Source organism: Zalophus californianus, chromosome 2 (genome assembly GCF_009762305.2).
Source record: "Zalophus californianus isolate mZalCal1 chromosome 2, mZalCal1.pri.v2, whole genome shotgun sequence".
Taxonomy (NCBI): Eukaryota; Metazoa; Chordata; class Mammalia; order Carnivora; family Otariidae; genus Zalophus; species Zalophus californianus.
Genome location: NC_045596.1, coordinates 6,104,667 through 6,128,999, shown reverse-complemented (window position 1 = coordinate 6,128,999; position 24,333 = coordinate 6,104,667).

Genomic DNA, 24,333 nt, shown 5'->3' with positions numbered 1-24,333 from the left:
TGAGAATGTCTGCAGTGTGCCAGGCACAATGGTGGGGCACTGATGTCATTTGCATCAGGGGCTGCCTCTGGTGTCTCAGACTAGGCTCCTTATTTTTGGTGCAAGCAGCCAGTGGTAACCCACCTACTCACCCAGTCTGGTGGGCAGTGAGGAGTGCTGAGCAGCTGGCCCCAGGAACGGCAGGGACTAAGAAAAGAGCTCACTGGTTCTGAGTCCAACAGACAAGATGGCGGATCCTGCTGCCTCACTGATTTTCCTGCAGCTGGGCCCTGACCTTCCCTCAGTCCCCAGCTCCTGCGTGCCCTGCTTAGGCTTCCTTGTCCAAAGCAGCTCTTTCAGGGTGCAACATCTGTTCTGTGCGGGCTGCAGGAGTCCCTGTGGCCCCCAGACAAGGACACGTCAGCATCTTTGAAGTGCCCTGGCTGGCAGAGCTCCCCGCTACTGTGGGGCCGTGCAGGTCTCTCCTCTTAGCTCCTGGAATGACAAGCTTGCAGGAGGCCCTGGCAGCCTTGGTGGCCCGGCCAATGTTTAGACAGTTTCTTCTGCTGTTTGAACAAAAACCTCAGTGGGATTGCATCTCTGTTTCACCTCCTCTCCTGTGGCCAGGCGGACCGGCTGCCCAGTGTCCAAAGCTGCTTGTAAAGTTCTTCTCCGCTCCCACAGAAGCTTTAGAAGTGAGGAATCTTCCAGCGGGCTTCAAGGTTCCCCACCCCCTCTTTTTTATGCAGGCAGCTCCTTTTTAAATGGCCTTTCCTTGACACTTAGGTGTCAAGGCATCCAAGCCCCCAGGATAACTTTGAAAAACCCTGGCCCTGGGATTTAGTCTCTCTCCCTGACAACCATAACCCTAAAAAACAGAAGGAGTCTTACATGTTATTTAGGAGGCTCAGAGAAACCCAGTGATTTTCCTTGAGTTGCACAGCCAGTTAGTGGCAGAATTCGGGGGAGAACCCAAGCTTGCTCACTTCAAGTCCTCCAGGACTCAGGTGAGCGAGAGAGCTTTAGAGTCCAGGTGAGGGCAGGACTCACCTGGACCCACTCTCCCCCCTTTGTGAGGATTCATGAGAAGTTGAGTAGAAAAGGCTGTGAAATCTCCCACAGAGGTGCAGCTGACTGTGATCAGGGGCTTTATTTGTCTGCGGAATCCGGGAGCCAGCGAGAGCCAGTGTGAGAAAGAGGCTAGGTGCACAAGCCTGCAGTCAGATGGGTTCTGATCTGGGTGTCTTGAATTTCAAGCTGCGCGGCATTAGGTAAGTCACTTAACCTTCTGTGCCTCAGTTTCCTCATCTGTAAAAGAATGATGGTCACCTCACTGAGTGAAATTAGTGCTAAGCACAACGTCCGTGCCACTTAAGTCCTAGTAAATGTTAGCCATGCCTATTCCTGATATTATTTCATTGTTATTTGTCATCCCCACGGAGGTTCAGTTACATAGGACATCAAATAAAGGCTATGATGATTATTATTGCCCATAGCAGTATTAAAGCTGGCACTGGCTGCCTGGTCCCCTAGGTGAGGTGGCTATCCCGGAGGACAGGGGAGAGTATGGCCTTTGGAGGAGGTGGCGGTATCCCTGTGAAGGCTAAATGAGGCAGGACCACAATGGCAGAGGCCAGGGACCATGGGTGGTATGATCCACATTCTCTGCTGCAAGTTAAGTCACAATCTAAGTGATAAATGACACCAGGAAACTCGAAGGGAGGAGGGGCAGGGTGGAAACCCTGAGGGCTTAATTGGCTGTGTGATCTTCAGCAAGTCACCTCCTCCCTTCAGGACTTTGTTTACTTGAAGAGGAAGAGGTACATTGAGTTGATCCGCCCCTCTTAGTTCTGAAATTCTGTCCATCTACCCTCCCATCCTTTTATCCATGTATCCACCCAGGCGTCTCCCATCCACCCATCCATCTATCCTTGTGTCCATGCTTCCCATCCACTCAACTCTCCTTCCATCCAGCATCTAGCCATCCACCTATCCATCATCCACCTATCCATCTACCCATCCGCCCATCCATCCATCATCCATCCATGCATCCACCCATCCATTCATCATCTATCCACCCATCCACCCACCCATCCATCCACCCATCCACCCACCCATCCACCCACCCATCCATCCATCCACCATCCATCCACCATCCATCCACCCATCCATCCACCCATCCATTCATCATCTATCCACCCATCCACCCACCCATCCATCCACCCATCCATCCACCCATCCACCCACCCATCCATCCATCCACCATCCATCCACCATCCATCCACCCATCCATCCACCCATCCATTCATCATCTATCCACCCATCCATCCACCCATCCACCCACCCATCCATCCACCCACCCATCCACCAATCCATCCATCCATCCACCCATCCATCCACCATCCACCCACCCATCCATCCACCATCCATCCACCCATCCACCCACCCACCCATCCACCAATCCATCCATCATCCACTCACCCATCCATCCACCCATCCATCTACCCACCTGTGCATGTGTGCATCCAGCCATCCGTCCCTTCCCCATTCATTCATCCATCCACCCACCCATCCACTATCTAACAATCATCCATCCATCCATCCATCTGCCCATTCATCCATCCATTCATCCATGTATCCATCCACCCATCCATCCATCCACCCAAACATCCACTATCCATCCAGCATTCTATGCGCCAGGCCCTGGACTGAGCATCATTAAACAGATGAAGGGGCCTCTAGCCAGGGCCCTACTGTTGAGGATTTTGTGGTTGGGTCCAACTTCCCACAGTTGGTCAGTGGGCCAGGCTTCCAATCTCAGGGCTATCTGACTCCCAGGGTCACTAGGCCTCACTGCACCTTGACCTTGTGGCCCTTCCTGCCTTCCTGGGCTGTCAGACAAGGGCTGTGGGTTCACACCATTCTTCTGCACTGCTCTTTGTCATGTGCTGAGGTCCCTACTCTACATGCATTTCCACTTCTAATCCTTATTCACTCTTGTGAGGCAGGGCTTCCTATACTTGTTACCTGGGCAGAGGACTGAAGCTCAGAGAGGTGAAGAGTTAGCCCAGAACCTCCTCCGTGATATCTGTCCCAATGCCATTTCAAAGAACTGGCCTCTGCCCTCCTGAGCCCTGCACTGAGATCTCCACACTGGGTTCAGATCCTGGCTCTGCACCCTGGGAAAGCACATTGCTCCTGTCCTAATCTGTGAAGTGGGATAATAATAGTCCCCATCTTATAAGATTGTTCGGGTATTATCTGGAGTAAAGCAAGTGAGTGGCACATAGTAAGCACTCAACTATCACTCATCATGATTATTATACCTATGATATCATTATACCTATGATATTATTATACCTATGATATTATACCTATCATATACTACCTGTCAAGGCTAGACTGGTCATAGGTCAATTTTAAGGAGAGGACTGCTCAGTATTTGATGGATGGACAGACTGAAGGAAGGAGGAGAGCTCCCCCTCAAGGCCACAGTCAAGGCCAGCCTGTTAAGAGCTGGTCCACAAATGTGCAGTCTGAGGCTCCGTCTCCCCTCATGTGAGGCGGGTACCAGGGCCACAGTTAATTTCTTTTACCACAGAGTGGCAGGCATCAAGCCTCATTAACCCGATGAGTCCATGAGCCGGCGGGATTTGTGTAATCTTGTTTTCCCTTCAGCTGGCTTCCTGGGACGCCATTGTGCTCACACTGAAGTCCCAGTAACCCCAGCAAATTCCCTGCACCAGGCAGGGGCCCTCACTTGCCTGAGCCCGGTCTGCTCGCATGAGAGTCCCGCAAATCACCTCTGTGCTCAGGCCTGGCCAGGTGCACCCTGCCCCTCTTGGTCTCCTCTAGCCTCACTCTGGGTCTGGTGAAATGGAGAGAGGTCCCCTGCCCTGCACCCCACAATCTCCAAGACTCTTGTGTTTGTGGAATGCTCAAGCCACACAGAGCTGAGACAGAAAGGGAACTCCTGTTCCGTGAATGTCCCCATGCGCCAGGAACTTTATTCCCTCCGCGGGTCTGTCCTCTGGCTATCACATGAGGACCCCCTTCAGGGTGACTCTCGAGACTGCAGGGGCTCTACTAGAACCCCAGGGGATGGAGTAGCAAGTGGTCACAGAGGGGCCTCGGGTTTGGGGCTGTGGCCCGCACTCCTTGGTTCAGGAGACTGAGAGCAAGGGCACAGCAGAGGGTGAGCCAGGGAGGGTCTTCCTCTTCACAGCACTTGTGAATCCCCGGATCATCCCAACGATGCTCATTTCACAGAAAGACTTTGCCCTTTCTGGGTCCTTGGTGCTTTCTGATGCTGGTCTTACTGAGCCCCCTCCATGCCACCACCTTGTTGTGGCTGCAGATGAGAGAATAGAGGTGGAAGGCTGACCTTCAGAGGGTTGCCCAGCCTGTGAGAGGTAGAGCCAAGATTCGAACCAGGGCCTCAGACATTGAGCTTTAAGCAGGCTGTCTGTGCTAGGTCAGTAAATGACGTGTCATTCCTATGGTGATAACTTACTGCATCTTCCAGTGACACTGGGCTTTGGCTTATGGTAGTTACCAGCTCACTGGGGAAGTCAAGAATTGTGTGTGTTTGGGTTCATGTCACAGAGAGGGGCATGGTCAGAAGAGTGCCCACTAGATAAAGTGAGCCAGCCCTTGGTTCTCTCAAGCTCAACCATCAACCTCCCACACATAGGATTGTAGAGCTAGAATGGACATGGCGTCTCTTCATTCCAAGCTTCTGCTTCTTTGTTGATGAGGAAACACGCCCAGAATGGTCATCGAATGGAGGGTGAGGGGTGGGGTGGGGTGGGGCTGGAGTCCGGGATTTCTTGGTTCCATCAGGTGGGCTTTCTACCTCAACTCAACCACGTTGGCATTTAATCTGCAGAAGCAGCCATGACCCACTTCATGCCCTTCCTGGATCAAATGTCTGTACACATAATCCTACCACAAGGCCCCTCATTAAATGACATTTCATCCCTGGGACTATTCTTTAAGGAACTCTTGATTTTAGGTTTTCAGCTCTAAATTCCTTGTGTGTCAAGAGAGATTTAATACCGAAACTTGAAACTAGGGAAAGATTGGCAGGTAGGAAAGCCTGGGTCCAGTGGGGGCTGCTGGTTGTGTGAAGTTCGGCGAGACAGTAAGGTCTCCAGAGCTCAATCTACTCATCTACGGTAACAATGGTTTGCTTCCCCTTGACCTCACAAGGAGGAGAGGCTGTGGCCGTTAAATCAATACACATAGATAGTAGGTGGGGAATGATGGTCATGGTTTTCATGTGAACAGTGATTTTTCTAAACAATTAATATGATCAAGTTACTCTTTTTATTAAAATTCAACAGTGTTTTTTTCTATTGTATTCATGTGTTCATTCATTCATTCATTCAACACATATTGAGCAACTGGTATGTGCCAGGTACTGTTTTAGGCACCAGGGACTCAGTGAAGAACCAAACAGACAAAACTCCTGCCTTGTGCTTACAGTATCGCAAGGAAGAGAGACAACAGACAAGCCAAGGAAGTAAAATACTCAGAATTTAGGGGGTGTGTTGGAGGAACGCACAATGCCTTTGGGCCTGGAGTGAGGGGTTAGGTGGGAATCTAAAATGCAGCAAGGGACTGGAGATGTCAAGCCTCACCATTTTACTCAGCATGAAATGGAGACGCTCTGGAGGGTTCTGAGCAGAGGAAAGACAAGATCAGATAATGTTTTCACAAGCTCGCTCTGATGGCCAAGGTGGGCAACATATTGCAGTGAGGACAGGGCTGAAGCAGCAGTCCCAGCTGGAGGGGATGAAGGCTGGGACCTCATGGGGTCAGGACGGTGGTGAGAAACAGCAGAATGTGGTGCTCTGTTATTTGTACTTGGTTGTGTCTACTGAGTGGCTCCCATGGTTTTGTAATTGTGGTGTGTGAGCTCATTTTCAGTGGACACACTTTGCAGCTGGGGCTGAGTGATACATTCCAAGGGGATTTTGCAGGTGCTTCCTCCAGGTTCCCCAGACACCCACCCCCACCCCCCATCAACACTAGGCTACCAATTTAATTTCTAAAACAACCACAAAATTCTGACTTATGATCATAGTTAGCTTGGCCTTTTTGGTGAATTTGTCCACTTGGCGTTCTTCAAGCGCATGGGGAATGTAGCTGCTAGCATGGAGTATGAGTGCAGACGAGCTATGTGCATGAGTTCTTAAAGGATGATGTGAGAGAGACTAGTGTGTTGGTTGGCTCCTCTGTGCTGGTGGGAGGGCTTTTCTAATCTATCCTTCACTGAAGTTTAGTCTGTCAAGGGTCCCTGCTTTCTGGTGGGGTCTTCGATCCTCATTTGCTGTCACTTGTGGGGCTAACGCCTTGTCTTCTGACCCCGGCTACCTACTAACACGCCAGCCTCTAGGTTCCCAAACTCTGCACCTCCCCTACCCAGGATGGCCACTGGGCACCTGCACAATTGCTCTGGTTGATCAGTTCCTGCCTCGTTTTTGTGCCCTGGACATTTCCTTTAATGGTTTTTATGACTTTCGCTCTCTATGTCAGGGAAGTTTCTATAGGCTTCTCTCTAGCAAGTAGCAGAGGACTCAGGTTATCTAGTCCACTGTGTTGCAAGAAACCTGCCTGATCACCATCAGTGTCTTCTGACAGGGCTGGTTTAAAGTCCATTAGCATCAGAATCACCTTGGGAATGTGTAATGAATAAAATGCATATTCCCTAGTTTCACCCTGGACTGAACAAATCAGACTTGTGGTAATTTGGGAAAGTACATTTTAGCAAACGCCCAGGGTGGGTCTGATGCGCATACACTTGTGAGAACCACTGCCTGTTTGGCAGTTTGGGTTCATCGACTGACCCAGCAACCACGTATGCCTTACTCACAGCGTACATGCACTGCACAGGCTTTACGAGATATGGAAATGAATAAGATGTTCTTTTTCTTCAAAGTGCTCATAGCATAGTTCAGGAGTTGGCAAGCTCTTTCTGTAAAAGGACAGAGAGTAAATATTTTATATTTTGTGGATCATATAGTCTTCTTTGCAAAAGCTACCATAGACAACATATAAACAAGCAAGGTGGCTGTGTCCCCACACATTTTATTTACAAAAGCAGGTGGTGGGCAGGGCTACTGTGATTTGCTGAGCTCCAGTATAGTTCAAAGAGAAACATGCTGGGGCACCTGGCTGGCCCAGTCCATAGAGCGTGTGACTCTTGATCTCCCAGTCATGAATTCAAGCCCCATGTTAGGTGGAGAGATTACTTAAAAAAAAGAGAGAGAGAGAGAAACATGCCAAACAAAGGATCATAGTGCAAGCAGTTGCTATGGCAGAGGTGTGCAAGAGGTGTGGTGGGGCTAAGAGTGGAGTCCTGGGGGGCCCTGGGGGCTTCTCAGATGAGCTAACACTGGAGATGAGACCCCGGGTGGTCCAGGGGGGGCATTTAGGTTGTTGGCCTTCTTTGCTATTGTAAATAATGCTGTGAGGGCTGTCTTTGACTTTGTAAACTTGTCTGATTCTTTCTTAGGATAAAGACACTGTTTAACTTTGGTAGCCCATTCCCAGGATGCCATGGGAAAAGGGAAATTCAACTTCCACACCCCCAGGGATGGGCACAAGGGCACATCTGCCTCCACCTTGTCAATGCTGGGTCACTAGCTTCGTTTCTAAAAGCCCCAACAAATATCAGTTCATGATAAAACTTCATCTGGCCTTTAATCACAAAATTAAACACCTAGACTGGAAAATCTTGCTTGACTTATTATTTTCAGGAGATGTTCTAGTTCGGTTCGTAATTGAGATATAATTTATCTGTAACATTGTGTAAGGTTAAGGTGTACAAGATGCTGATTCGATACATTTATGTGTTGTAATCTGATTGCCACAGTAGCCTTCACTAAGAGATGTTCCCATTTTTCCTTCTCTCCGTGTTGGGCAAGAGAGACTGTGTTTTGGGGAGCTTGGAAGGTTGCCCTGGGAGTGGCAGGATTTCTTGGTGTCTGCTGCGGGAGGAGGGTTGACGCCCTATCTCTGCTGTGAACAGCACAGTCTGCCCAGCCCACTCTGCTCAGAATTCAGCTTTTTACACCGTGGCTAAATGCACGCCCACATCAGTAGAAAGGAGGCCCAGGGAGCCTGTTTGATCTCAGTGGAAAGCTGGCCCAGGCTGGCATTTTGACATTTGGAAACAGTGAATACAATTACCCATCTGTGGACCAAAAGGGATTTTTTTTTTCCTTTAAGGGAATTGAAGGTATTTTGCCCGCGGTAGAGTTTCTCTCTAAGAGGCCCCTTCCAACTGGAGCAGCATGGAGGATCCTCCACAAGGTTTAATTCAAGAAAGAGGGGGAAGGCAGGCAGGCTCATGCCAGAAGTTACGTCTTCCTCTGGAGCCAACCTTTTAGTCAGAGAAGGGTGGGAGGCAAGCCAGTGAGAGCCACCCCAGCCCTTTAGAGTTAGCTCAGGGCTTTTGCAGATGTCCTTCATCTGTCCCTCTCACAGCCCTGGGAGGCAGGTGTGGTTACTTCATTGTTGGCGAAAGAGAGCAAGGAGACCCAGACCTCCTCCGATTGTCTAAGATCACGCAGCCAGACTGTGGCAGGGCTGGGATGTGAACTGGCATTTCTTAACTTCAAATTTAGTTCTATCCTCATGTGTTATGGGTTGAATTGTGTCCCCCAAATTCATATGTTGAAGTCCTAACCCCCAGTACCTTGGAATGTGCCCTGACTTGGAAATAAGGTCTTTGGTGATATAAATTAGTTAAGATGAAGTCATACTGGAGTAGGGTGGGTCCCTGATCAACACGACTGGGGTCCTTATTTAAAAAAATCCACATAAAGAGTCAGAGAGGCCTACAGAAGGAAGATGATGTGAAGACACAGGAGAACATAATCTACAAGCCAAGGGATGCTTGAGGCTTCTGGAAGCTAGGAGAGAGGCATGGAACAGATTTTCCCCCGTAGCCCTCAGAAGGAACCAAACTTGCAACACCTTGATGTTGGACTTCCAGCCTGCAGAACTCCAGATAATAAATGTCTGTATGTAAACCTCCTGGTCTGTGTACTTTGTCACAGCATCCCTACAATACTAACACAGCACTTATTATAATAAAGGAAATTGTAGTTCTTGAGGACCTACTCTATGTGGCAATACAACTTATTGGGACTTGTGTTTTGTTCTCCCCATATTTTTTTCTCCCTGTCCCCAAAAAGCAAGGCAGAGATGGCTAACCATTTTCCCTCCTTTTAACAACAAAAACCTCCTCCCTCAGTTCAATAGCCAGAGACTACATTTCCCAGACTCCCTAGGCATGGCCGCTTGACCCTATTCCCACCACTGGAATGTGAGTGGAAGCTTGCGTGTCACCGTCTGCAGCCCTGCCCTAGAAAGACATTGCTTGTTTTCCTGCTTCTCTTTCCCCCTTCTTGCAGGCTGGAATGTGGTCCTGGATTGCCACAGATGATCAGCTTCCATTATGTAAGTTTAGAACAACAAGATGGAAGGAAGTTTGATCCCTGAGTGGCTTTGTGGAGCAGAGACCCAACCCATACTGGTCTCCAGCTTTCTTCTGGGCTGTCATGAGACAAAGGAAGAAGTTTCTGTCTTGTTGGAGAGCTGTGTTTTAGGAACTTTGGGCTATAAACCCTAACATGTGTATGTGTTTGCCTTTTGCTGCCTTTGAATTTGGTTGGGTTTCAGGCATGAAAGCAGAGGTTGTACTCAGACTATCCGAGTAACCCCTTTCCAAAAGAACTTTCTTGAAGTATAACTGACACATGAGAAATGGCACGTATTTAAAGTGCACACCTGTGAAACCATCACGACAATCAAGATAATGAGCCATCCATCACCTTGAAAAGTTTTGACTCACTGGATTTTGTTTCCCAGAAGCCCTAACCCCTTAGTGGGGAGAGGAGAGATGTGAGCAGTCAGAGGGAAGAGAGATCTTGGAGCTGGGTATTGGACAGAGGAAATGGGGATTTGTATCAGGAGGCTGAGATTCAGAGGGTCTGGGAATCTGAATTTTTTTTTTTTTTTAAGATTTTACTTATTTATTTGAGACACAGAGAGAGAGAGAGCACAAGCAGGGAGGGGCATCAGAGGGAGAGTGAGAGTGAGAGGCAGGCTCCCCTCTGTGCAGGGAGCCTGATGAGGGGCTCAATCCCAGGACCTTGAGATCAAGACTTAAGCCGAAGGCAGATGCTTAACTGACTGAGCCACCCAGGTGCCCTGGGAATCTGAATTCTTAAGAAGGCTCTCAACATCCAGTCAGGGTGGGGAAGATCTGGTCTTGAGGCTTTTCGTGGGAGATGTAGTGAGTCCAAGGCAAGCCAGGCTTCCATTCTCCATCCCATGCTCTTTCCACACGTCCCCGTGGCCTCCTTAAACAGGGTATTAACTTTATGTTCTACAAAGAAAAGAAGGAGAAAAACTTTGTTATTCTTCTGATTAACAGGGAAGTTGTCCAATTGGCTATGCTTGAATTATATCCCCTGAATATTAAACTCGGGCTTCTTTAGTTTTCATTTATTTTATTGGATTGTACAGAGATGTTTTGAAAGAATAAGATGGGGGCGGGTGGGGGTGGCATTCTGGGATGGTGGCCATTTTTGCCACATGCAGAAGGTCATTACTGCTTCCAGAAGACTCGAGTAAGCACAAGGATTTCTTCACTCAGTGAAGGTTTTTTTTTTTTTTTCTTCCAGAGAATATGTGGGTTCATAATTTATAACAAGCCAAAGTCTTTTCTGGTTCCCTGTTTAGAAAATGGGTGCTTTGCTAAACAGTTCTCGCTCATGGCTTCCTTCCTGCGTGGCAGTGTAATTATCTAGAATATAAATTCTGGGAGGATTGTCCAAAGACCACAGGCACTTATGTTCTTCTCTGCTCCTAAAATGTTGTGATTCTCAATAAATAACCCACAGCCAAAGCATGGTGTTTTGTTTTGATTTGTCACAAAGAGTTTTCCAGCCTGTTTTTATTACACTGAAGTCAGAGGATCTTGATTTTCCGAGCTGGCTCTGGTGTTAGGAGCACTTGCTCTGCTTGCTGAGGGTCTTCAGGCCCGCCGGGCATCTGTCCTGCAGAGGAACAGAGATGCCTCCAGCACAGTCTACATTGGGTGCACTGAGGAAAACCTCAAGCAGAGAAGTAGCCATGGGCAGGACCAGGGAACTACCTGAGCAACCAGCACACCACCTACACTGGACACCTCATGGGAAGGGCATCTGGAGAGGGACCCTGCCCTAGGGATGCTACACAGACTGAGAGGGAAGGGGCAGGAGACATCCAGACAGCAGTCAGCCTTGTTGGAGAGGAGAGTCTTGAACTCAGCATGGCCATCTGCCTTTCCATCCCTCGGAACAAAGGCAGATTTGCTGACCTGGCTGGGCTCCCCGAGGGGAAGGGGGTGAGTTGCAGGGCCTTCCGAGTGGTCTGTCCCCTGTATCGCTGCAACTTTGGGTGCCTTTCTCCTGACTTTCCCTGGCAAAGGAACAGCCTCTTAATCTGACAGCCTTGGGAACTGAACGTATGTTCTAGACGGGACCTCTGTGATTCTAGTTCAACGCTGCCTTACGCCAAGAAGGGAGAAGAAGCAAAGAGGATTCATGGGACTTGCCCCGAATCACCTTGTGAATTCACGTGGGGCTGGGAGGAGTTCTCAAATTTGTGATATTCTCTCCCGACCAAGGCTATTTTCCTGGTCCTGGCTTTCACCTGAGCTGAGGCTGAGATTTCTTTTTGTTTTTTTCCAAGTTTGCAACATGTAACCCATTTCTTCCTTCTTTTATAAAAGCGTACATGTACCCCACTGAAAGGGTCAAATAATTTTCTAGGGCTTGCCATGGCAGCAGCGTGTCCTGACCATCCTACCCTCTCTTTCCTGCAGATCACAACTTTCAACATTTTGCCTGTGTTGGTTTTGTAATTACCTTCATTTCATGAAATGATGTGTTGCAGTTGCTACTTCTTGGCTGTTCTGTTTCACCTTCCCTCTTTGGAAGATGAGGTTAGTTTCCCTTCACCCTTAACCCTTCCCTGCCCCTTTCTCTCCACGCAAACTCTGAATTCTGCCATCTTGCCAATGCATTTTTATCTTAATGTTCTTAGGTGGATATTTGCTGCTACATTATTATGACTATGTAAGTTCTATTCAGATGTCTTGGGTATCCTGCCCGCTTTTATTCCTGAAGAAGCCTCTCCTGGAGATTCCCGACTTAAGGCTGTCTAGGCTGAATGTGGAGTCATATTCTAGGCTCTCCCTTCACCATCATCTTGGGGGCCCCATGGCCTCTTTCCTGTCATGGGACCTATTTTCCTATCTTTTTCTTAATTGGTTTATTCCTTTAAAAAAATACAAATCCTAGTAGCTTTCTGAGAAAAAGCATATGGGAAATAATATTTTTTTTTAAGAGAGGCGCCTGGGTGGCTCAGTCGGTTAAGCGACTGCCTTCGGCTCAGGTCATGATCCTGGAGTCCCGGGATCGAGTCCCGCATCGGGCTCCCTGCTCAGCGGGGAGTCTGCTTCTCCCTCTGACCCTCCCCCTCTCATGCTCTCTCTCTCTCTCTCTCATTCTCTCTCTCGAATAAATAAATAAAAACTTTAAAAAAAAAAGAAAGAGAGTGAGCAAGCATGTGTGAGTAGGGGGCAGAGGGAAAGGGAGAGAGAGATTCTCAAGCAGACTCCCTGCTGAGCACAGAGCCCAATGCTGGGCTTGATCTCACGACCCTGAGGTCATGCATGACCTGAGTCAAAATCTAGAGTTAGATGCTTAACCTATGCCACCCAGGAGCCTATGGGAAATAAATTTTAAAAAAACTTGCATGTCTGAAGATATTCTTACACTGCTAGAGAATTGGGCTCAGTATAGAATTCTAGGTTAAAGGTTACTTCCCTTCAGAGTTACCATGGCATTACGCCACTGCCTTCCATGAGGGGGATTGTTACGTGGGACTCCTGGCACTATCATGACGCTTGGTCCTTTGTGTCTGATCTGCTCTTCTTCTCTCTGGAAGATTGTATCATATCCCCTTTATCTCCAGGGTTCTGAAATTTCACATCATGTGTCGTGTAGAGGGTCCCTTTGTGCTGGACCCTCGAGGGACTTCGGCAATTTGAAAACCCATGCCTTTGGTTCTGGAAAATATTCTTGCAGGTTATTTCTTTTAAGATTTCTTCTACTATTTTTTTTCCTTTTTGGTAATTTTTATTATTCGTAGTTCGAACTTCCTGGCTCTAATTTTCTTATCCTCCCTTATCTTTCCTTCCATTTGTTTCTTTGCCATTTTCCTCTCTTTTCTGGGAGATTTTTCTCAAATTTATCTTCAAAATCCTTAAGTTCATCGTTTCTACTATTACATTGTTGAGTTCCAAGACTACTTCTTCCCCTTTATTTTATTATTATTTTTATTATTTTGGTTTCCTGACTCTCCATTTTGTATAGCAGCCTGTTCTTGTTTCATGGATGTACACTTTTTCCCCGCAGTCTATTTCCTCAAATTTACTTCTCCCCCCATTTGTGTCTCTGCATTTCATCCCAAGGATTCCTCAGACATTTGGAGATTGCCTCCCACTCTCTCCCCCTTCTGCCTGCAGTGCTGTGATCATTCCTGAGCTGACCCACCAGATCTGGTCTTTCTCATTTTCCTGGCCATTTGACATAACCCTGTCCAATCAGTCTTTCTTAAATGCTGACTTAACACGTTATTCCTTTGGTGAAAAGCCTTCAGTGGTTTCCTAATTCCTACTTTATCAGACGTGAATTTTGCCATTTTTAGCATTCCCAAACTCTGACTCCACCGAAGCTATGCACCACATCACTCGTCCTTGTAATGTGGACACTTTTGTGTGGTCAGAGTTAGAGATTAGGTAAGAATAATATCAATAACACGAAGAATAACAGTTAAGTAATAATAATACTAAGACTACTAAGAATAATAGCAATCAAGGATGACAAAGACTTTCACAGTATAGACATTACATATTCTTTCTAATATCTCTGTGATGCCCACATCTTATGCCCATCTTACAGGTAAAGAAATGGAGGCTCAAATGGGGACGTGACAAACCCAAGATAACAGAGTGGGTAAGCAGCAAAGCAGGGATAGATTCATGTCTCAGTGCTCTGTCCACAACACTGTCTATTGATTGAGTCAGGTGATTCACCTGGGTGACGGTTTCTTCAAGGCCCCACCCTCTGATAAATGGCAGTACTCCATGTATTGACCATGAGCTCCCATGTTTTTCTGCTAAGTGCCAGTTTCTCTGTGTACATACAATGATCTGATGTATACACTTTATACCTTGCTCATGAGCGTGCAAAAAGCCTTGGATATTTTGGTGCCAGGGCCAACGGGAGTTGCTTACTGTCTTTGAGGACAATCAGGCTTGGCCTCCTGCCTTCTTTCCATATAATTTTTAATAAACCAGTAATCTCTCTCCAAGCATTGCAGACCTTTGGCTTGGACCAAGAAACCTGGAATTGTTTAAGAGAACATTAATTTCCTATGAGCTAGGATTACAGGCTGTCTAGAACTTCTTAATGAACAGCCACACTGCCTTTTAGAAGCATTTACGTGTTTGCCAGTGCAGTTCTGAAGGTTATACTAAGTATTACAGGTTGTCCTTTCTGGAAATTAGAGTCTTCTAGAAGTTGACCAGTGTGGACCCTGGTGCTTGGGTATTTCTTCGGTGAGACTCCAGGATTGTTAGTCCTCTTCCCCACACATGCTCCCCTGATGTCTTACTCTTATTTTTACAGACTTTTGGTAAATGAAACATTTTATGACTCAATCCCATTCCTTTATCTTTCTTCCCCCATCACTTTATCTTTGTTGAAGATAAAATCAAGTTCAAACTTTGCCTTATTTTATTTTTTCAGCTTCTTTTCCCTTGAGCTGGACGAGTGGGAAACTACTTGAGTGAAATCCAGAAAACCCATGTTCAGACCTGACGCTAACTGTCTGAATGATGCCGGACAGAACACAGTACCTTGGGACCTCACTTTTGTGATGGGGGTTAAATGAGTGATTCTCAAGCCAGCTCTGACCTCCTGAAAATTAAGCATACTTGCTTCTGACTTCACAGTTACCATGGAATCAGAGCTTGGAAATGACAGTGAACTCTCCTTGATGTTCCCCTAAGCCCCTACATTGAATGGTGGTGAGGACCCTATTGGGAAATGTTCATTGGCACCTTCTCCAGGGTAGAAAGGTTAAGAATACTTTGCAAGCAAGACTGTCTTTTCAATTTTTACCTCCTTCTGATTTTGAGCACAGTGGTTCTACTAAGCTGCTTTCTTTCCCCCTGTGAAAATGATTTTGTGAGAAAATGTAACCAGTGCAATTATACTGAACTTTCATAAGATGAAATGTTAATAAAATGGATGTTTGACCAATAAAATACTTGATGCCAAATTAAATGGGCCTGAAGGGAATTATGCTTTGGAGCAAACTCCATGGGAAACAGGATGAAAAGGAAAATACTATTTTTGAGCAACTATATGAATTTCTCCAGAAACACAATATGTATAAAATATATAAGTTACAACATCTTTCGCTTGCCTAGAGGGGATGAAGCATTATGGCTAAAGATGTAGATGCTAACAACAGATTTCTCGAGTTCAAATCCCAACTTTGCTAGTTCTTGTCTGCTGGCCTTGGGAAAGTTACTTGACCCTTTTGTGCTCCAAATTTCTGGCCCATACATTGGGGCTAATAACAATATTTCCCCCATAATGTTGAGAGGATTGAGTTTATACATTTAAGGCCATTGGTAATGCCTGGTGCCCAGGAAGTGTTTGGTCTATATGAGTGATTATCTTTAGAAAGTCATGAACTGGTATATGTTCAGATACCTGTCCTGGAGCCTAATGCTGGGTTCCCTGTTTTCTCCAGGAGATATCAGGGGCCTTGAACTGTTGAAGGACTCTCCCAAGGCCACATGGCAGGTCTGTGATGGGAAGAGAGGGATGCTAGTGTCCAGCATGAGTGACCTCTAAACTCCACAGCTTCTGCTTCTTTTTACAGCAACAGAGTGATGATGATCCAAAATGCCCGGGAGAAGCAGTCTGGTTAGTTAGGCTTCTGGTGAACCAACAGTCAGTTTTCCCTAAGGTAGGTGGGAGAGTAAATTAGGGTAATAGCTGCCAAAAACCTTACCATCTGGCCTGTTGTACTTGCTGCCCACGTTCCCTTCCTATTGTGCCTGGATTCCCCCAACCAAGAGTCTCTGCTGGGATCCTGTGGCCAGACCACCAGGCCCTTCATGGCCCTTTCTGCCCACTCCTTCAGCCTCATCTGTTCCTTTGAAGCCAAAGCTCAGGACATAGCAAACTACCTGGGCTTCCCAGTATGGAACGTGTCCCTGCATTCCACTTGGAATGCCTCTTCCTCCCTGGGGACTTGTACTTGTCTTTTTCATGAGAATGACCAAGGGTCACCTCCCTTTAGAGCCTCTTCTGCTTCCTTCATGATGTTACTCACTTGTCCCCCTCACCCTGTATCATCTGGTAAAACCTTTATTATAGCACATAAGAAATTATACACTTCTATTATAGCAGTCACAGCCATATGGAATTATGAATTATTAAAAACCAAGTCTGTCCCTCCTACTAGTTAGAGACCTTCTTGAAGATAGGAACCAGGTAGCATTCTTCTCTGGACACCTGGCCACTGGCACAGGCCTGGCTCAGCAATGGTCTTTAACTGCTTGCTCAGGCAAGTTCAAAGTAATCAACAGAGAAATGTTTCCTTCAAAACTGAGACTCTTATATATCTTTGTTTTATTTTATTTTCAATTTTTTCATTGAAAATAATTTTTAAAATATTTTTTACTGAAATAGACACACAGAAAGTACACATAAGTGTACAGCCCAATGAGTTAGAAACTGGACACATCTGTGAAACCAGTGCCCACACCCCTTCTCATGTTTCTTCCAGTCATTATCTGTCTCCCCATTCCCCCTCCCCCCCACCCTGGAAACCATTATTTAATTGTGATTAATTTTACCTCTAATTTTTATATAAATGGAATTATACAGCATACACTCCCTTGTGTCTGGCTTCTTTTGTCCAACAGCATGAGGTGGGCACTCTGAGTTTTTGACAGAAGGTATAGAAAGCACAGGACATGGCTTGAAAGCACACTCATCCCTAGCCTTTCTCTCACACATCACTGAAATCTGGCATAGAGTCCCTGAAAGAATATGAGACGAAGTGATTTGTTGAAGGCTTCACAGGTACTCAGTGACAATATTTGGATTAGAAACAGAGTTTCTCTTTTGCTCAGTCAGATATGTATATTGAAAAAATTAAGGATAAATCCTAAAATAATGGAAATAGATTACACAACTTTCAACCAAAGTGAAAGGAACCAAAGAAGTAATAATTATTTTGTAAAAACCAACAGTAATTCAATAAAAGGAGAGGAGAAAAAAATAAAATAAAAAAATACAAATAATGATAGTATAAATAAGTCCAAACAGAACAGCAGTTACAAGAATTGAAAAAGGATTAAATTTTATTAAATTTCAGGGATTCTCAGATAAAAATCCAACTTCATGCTATTTACCAGAAATAAACCTAAAACATAATAACACATAGAGGTAAAAAGTAAAGGAACAAGAAAAAGTATAGTAGGCAAACATTCTCTTCCTCTCATACCCCACATCCAACACAGCAGCAAATCCCATCTAATTGCACCCCGAATCAAACATTTCTCACCTCCTTTGCTACTAACACACTTGTGCAAGCCACTATTGTCTCTGCTTTGGCTTATAATGAAGCCTCCCAACTAATCTTTATGCCATTACCTCTCTTGTTTAATTCTTCACATGGCAGCCAGAGTGATTCTTTTCAAACATGTTCAAAATATGTCACTGATCAAAACCCTTTGGTAGTTTCCTATGCCACTCAAAGTAAAATCCCACATTTCACCATGGTTTTTTAAGCCTTACATATTCTGGCCCCTTGCTTTCCTTTTTGAAATAATCTCATATGACTTCCCACTTGATCAATGCATTCCACACTGAAGCTAGACTAGACGAGGCTGAAGGTGAAACAGGAATACTGGGAAAAATCTTGGGACAAACTGGTTCCCACCTTAAGCAAAAAGTAACACCAGAGACATTTGAATCTAGTGATGTATTGAAGATAACCAAAGAAACAACAAAACCCAAACCTGGTTCAAAACCAGACTAGACTAAATCAACCCTGACAGTAACAGCCTGGTAGGAACGGTGTACCCATTTGCAGTCATAAATATTATTTACTTCAGTCTAAATTCTACATAGAAGTTTGGCAATCAACTTTTAAAAGTGAGACACATATAAAAGCAAGGAGAAAAAGCGTACTGTTAAAAGATGACGCAATCAACATAGACCAAAAGAAGACCCATGTTTTGTAACCATCAGAAAGAAAATTCAAAATAATGATGATTAATATGTTAAAAGGTTTATTGGAGGTAGACAGTGTGCGTGGACAAATGGGCATTTCAGCAGGGAGACTGACAGTGTAAGAGTCAAAGGAAATGTTAGAAATAAAAATATTAGTAAGAAAGATGAAGAATGCTTCATTAGGGGCTCATCAGGAGACTTGGCACAGATGAGGAAAGAATCCATACACATGAATATAGGCTAAAAGGAATTACCCAGACTGAAACATGAAGGAAAAAAAAAAAAAAAGAGTGGGGAAAGCCAGAACAGAGCACACAAGAGCTGAGAAACAATACCAAGTGATCTATCATACATGTAATTGGAACCCTGGAAAGAGAAAAGAAATAGATCAGGGGAAAGAATACTTGAAGAGATAAAGGCTGATAATTTTCTAAAAGTAATAAATGACAACAGACCAGAAAGCCATGAAACCCAGAGACCTCCAGGCAGGAGAAAAACTAAAAACAAACCACCGGGGCACCCTGTATTCAACCTGCTGAAAACTAAGAAAAAAGAGAAATTCTGATGGCAGCCAGAGAAATTCACATTACCTGCAGAGAAACAAAGGTAAGAACGTCAGCAGATGTCTTGTTGAAACTATGTGAAGCAGAAGACAATTAAATGACATCTTCAAAATGTTGAAAGAAAAAAGAACGTGTTAACATGGAGAACAATTGTTCAAAAATGAAGGAGAGATAGACTTAGAAGCAGACAAAAACTGAAAGAATTAATAAATAATGCATTGCAAGAAAATGGCTGCCAACTTTGAATTCTGTAGCTGGCAAAAATCTCCTTAAAAAATGAATGCCAAACTGGAAGCAACCCAAATTTGCCCCACGTGTGAATCGATAAACACGATGTAATATCCATAGAATGGGATGCTATTCAGTGACAGAAAGAGATGAACTGATATGTACAACAATGTGCTTGAATCCCCCAAACATAAAACTATGTGCAGGAACCCAGCCACAAAATAATACATACTATGTGATTCCATTCATAGGAAATTCTACAAAGTGGAAAATTTTAGTGATAGAACAGATTAATAATTTCATTAGGCTGAGAACATGGAGGCGATTGACCACACAGGGGCAAATGAGGATGTTTAGGGGACAATAAACATGTTCTTAAACTTGATTGTAGGTGGATATTACACAACTGTATACACTGATTAAAGTTTATTGAACTGCACATATAAAACAGATTCATTTTATTCTATGTAAGTTTATATTTCAAAGCTGTAAAAAATTGTTCTTAACCCAAAATCGAACAGATGATTCAATCAAAACATAATAGTACAATAAGCCTTGGGGTCTTGAAAATTTTATGAAAATAATCTAATCATTAAACATAGTAGAATGGTCAAAACTAAGCTTGATAATTTGGGGAAAATATGAATACAAAATAAAAACATTTCTAGAACAAAATAAAATGTACTGTGAGAAGTGAGGAGGAGCATACCTACACCAAAGGAAATTTTAAAAGGAGTTCCTCAGCAGAAAAAACATGGTCCCAGATGGGAGATGAACTTCAGGAAGGAATAGAGAGCAGTGGAGAAGGTAAGTATGTGAGTAAGCAGAAATGAATATTGACTGTCTGCATAATTGCACTGTTTCATGGTATGCAGAATGTATGCAGAATTAAAATGTGAAGATGACACAAGCAGTGGGGGGTATTCATGGAGCAAAAGTTTTCCAAGCTCCTTTTATTGTCCAGAAAGTGGTAAAAATACAAATTTATATTAGACTCTAATAAGTCCAAGAGGCATATGGTAACGTCTAGAACAAACACTAAAAATATAGCAAAAGAATGGGTGACAAACATGCATAGAGGGGTAAATGGAATAATAAAATATTTGATTAATGAAAAGGAAGGGAAGAAAGAGAAGAAAAAGTAATATGAACAGTTGGAATGAAAAGAGAAAACAAAGAGTAAGATGCTTGGTGTAAACCATGTCAGTAATGGCATTAAATGTGAATGAGCTAAATATTCCAATTAATAGAATAGATCATCAGACGGGAGAAAATAAATAGCACTGAATGATATGCAGCTTATAAGAGGCACACATTAAGCGAAAAGTAAAAAAAAAAAATTGAAAGTAAAAGAATGGTAAAGATCTACCATACAGCACTAACCAAAAGAAAGCTAGTGTGATTATTACACGAATATCCAATAACATCAAAGTAAACTTTAAGGCAAGAGACATTTTTTTTAGAGGGAAAGAGAGAGAAGCGGGGAGGGGCAGAGGGACAGAGAGAGAGAGAATCTTAAGCAGGCTCCTCACCCTGCATGGACCCTGATGCTGGGCTTGATCTCACAACCCTGAAATCATGACCTGAGCCAAAATCAACTGTTAGATGCTTAATGACCGAGCCACCCAGATGGCCCAAGGCAAGAAGCATTTTTAAAGATTAAGACAGATGTTTCATGGGCGCCTGGGTGGCTCAGTTGTTAAGCGTCCGCCTTCGGCTCAGGTCACGATCCCAGGGTCCTGGGATGGAGCCCTGCATCGGGCTCCCTGCTCCACAGAAAGCCTGCTTCTCCCTCTCCCACTCCCCCTGCTTGTGTTCCCTCTCTCGCTGTGTCTCTATCTGTCAAATAAATAAATAAATCTTTAAAAAAAAAAAGATGTTTCATGAAAGGGTGAATTTACTAGTAATATATAGCAATTCTAAATTTATATGCATGTTTAATAGCATAACTTCAAAGTGTGTAAAGCAAAAGTTGGAAGACCTGGAAGGAGAAATAAGGAAATTTGCAGTCATAGTGGAAAAGTTTATTGAGCTTCTTTCAATAATGGAGAGCATACACAGATAAAAATTCAGTAAGAAGGTAGAAAAGTTGAATAACAGAATTACAAAATTCAACCTGACTGACAAACATGAGGCACTATACCCTCCAATGCAAAATATACATACTTTCCCAGTGTGCATGGAAAATTTACTAGAATTGATCATATGCTAGGCCATAAGAAAGTTTTGACAAATTTCAAAAGATGGATACCAAAGTGTGTCATCTGACCTTGGTAGAATTAACCTAGAATAGAATAACAGAAAGTTAACTGGAAAATCCACAGCTTTCAAGAAATTATGTCATATACTTTTATTTTATTTGTTATTTTTTAACATTTTATTTATTTGAGATAGAGAGAGAGTGAGAGAGAGAGAGAGCATGGGCCGGGTCGGAGGGTCAGGGAGAGGTAGGCTCCCTGCTCGGAGCCCAATGTGGGGCTTGATCCCAGGACTCTGGGATCATGACCCGAGCTAAAGGCAGATGCCCAACCAGCTGAACCAATCAGGCACCGTCATATAATTTTAAATGTCAAAAAAAAATTTTATTATTATGTTCAGCATATAGTATTAGCCAGCATATAGTACATCATAATGTCAAAAATTTTTTTAATGAAATTTAGAAAATCCAAAGAGCACAAACAAGCATCAAGACATGTGAGATGCAGCTAAAGACATATTTTGAGGGGGATTTTTAGACTTAAATGCATATATTAGCAAAGAAACAAGGTTGCAGCCCTAAGCACGTGTAACAGATGCTGTGCTGTCCAGAGTCTCCCTCGGGAAAGAAGCACTCAATGACTCAGGTGTGGTGAATGGTGATCATGACAGGCCTCAGGGGAGTCTCCTTTGGGGAACTGCCCTTGGCAGCACAGAAGCCCCCCTTGTCCCAGACGTCCTTCCAGCTCAGGTGCTAGAGCCTTCGGGACTGGTGGAGGCCTTCCTGGGAGTGCACTGCTCTTCAGCTTCCCCTCTGCCCAGTGCCGCCTTTCTGCTCCCTCGCAGGTGCTGATTCTGCGGGTGCTTCCCAACACAACACCTCCTGTACCCAAGTCCCTGTCCTCGAGTTTATTTGGAGGAAACCCACTCTACAACACTAGCCACCTACGTAAGTTAGAAAAAGGACCAAAAAAAAAAAAAAAAAGAAAAAGCTCAAAAAATGTAAAAAGAAGGAAATAATACAAATAAGAGTAAAAATTACTTAAAAATAGAAAATAAATGTGCAGTGGGGGCACTTGGGTGGCTCAGTCGGTTAGGTGACTGACTCTTGATTTTGGCTCAGGTCATGGGCTCATGGTGGTGAGATCAAGCCCCACGTCAGGCTCTCTGCCCTGCTTAAGATTCTCTCTCTCCCTCCCCTCTCCCCCTTCTGCTCTCTTTCTCTTTCTCTCTCTAAAAAAAAAAAGAGGGTGCTTGGGTGGCTTAGTTGGTTAAGTGACTGCCTTCGGCTCAGGTCATGATCCTGGAGTCCCAGGATCGAGTCCCACATCAGGCTCCCTGCTCAGCCGGGAGTCTGCTTCTCCCTCTGACCCTCCCCGCTCTCATGCTCTCTCTCTCATTCTCTCTCTCAAATAAATAAATAAAATCTTTAAAAAAAATAAAAAAAAATAGAAGAGAACTTGGTTTTCTGATATATAATCCAGATTTTCTTCTACTATTCATAATACTGCTCATTTCCTTCTTTTTGTAATTATTGATGAAAATAACAGACATACTGAGATTCCATTATGCACTGGGTGTTGCTGCAAGACCTTTCCATGTTATTTCATTGAATCCTCATGGCAGCTCCATGAGACAGTACCTGTCCCCTCTGTTGTACAACAGAAACTCAGAAAAGAGCTGTCTGAAGTTCACGAGCCATAGCACGCATAGGGGCTGAGATTTGAACCTGTGGAGCTGACGTGTGAACACCAAGTGCTTGGTGGTGAAGGTGCATAATTCAACTCAGTGTGTCCTCACCATGCTCTGGGGATACGGGATGAACAAGGCTGATGTGTCCTTGCCTCGGGGACAGATGATTAGCGAGGAGTTCTAATGGGAGGGTGCACCAAACCCACAAATCTGAGAGAAGGAGAAATCTGTTGCTTCATGGTTTCATTTGGTGGAGAGACAGTGTGGTAGGGTTTCCATTTATTGGGGTTTGGATTAGGGTTCCATGCCTGCTGTAATGAATTATCACAACTTGGTGACTTAAAACAATAAAAATTTATTCTCTCCCATTCTGGAGGCCAGAAGTCCAAATCCAGGAGTAGGAGGAGGGCTGTACTCCTTCCAAACGCTCAAGGGGAGAATCTGGTCCCTGCCACCTCCAGCTCTGGGAGGCTTCAGGCAGGCTTGGTGTCGCTGGGCTTGGAGGCACATGGCTCTAATCTTCGCTTGGGTCCACTTCCCCTTCTCCGTGTGTGTGTGTGTGTGTGTGTGTGTGTGTGTGTGTGTGTGTGTGAAATCCCCCTCTGCCTCGCTGTTCCTAAGGACACTTGTCATTGGACTTAGGGTCCATCTAATAATCTAGTGTGTGTGTCTCCTCTCGAAACCCTTAACTTAATCACATCTTTTGCCATCTAAGATAATATTCACTTTTTTACCATATAAGGTAATAGTCACAGGTTCCAGGGATTAGGATGTGGCAATATTTTTTGGTGGGGGGCAGGGAGAACACACCATCCAGCCCACCAGAGGGTTCACAGCCTGCTGGATTATAGCTGAGGCAAGCCTGGCATTGCTTAGCAAGTCTGCTGGGGTGTCCAACAAAGAGTGTGACGTTGCATCAGAAGGGAATTTGGAAAATAGTACGGTTCTCATTGCATAGGTTCATGTTTTGCAGTTGGAGGCTTTTGCAGACCACTAAAATTGTCAATCTGTAGCAATCTGTTGAGGTTCTCAGATTCAAAGAAGATGGCGGGGTATGTATCATTTTCCCTCAAAACAATACAATTATTACAAGATGATGGGGTTCAAATTTTCTAAATGGAATCACAAGCATCACAAATGCTTGAATGGAAACACCATACGTGGTGTAAAATCCTTTTTTGTTCCACTGATAAAATGCATGAGAGTATGTGGACTTTGAGTCAGACCTGAGATGGAATCCTGGCTTCATTCCCTTTTCTTGTGGGACCTCAGACAAGTCTCGGGCC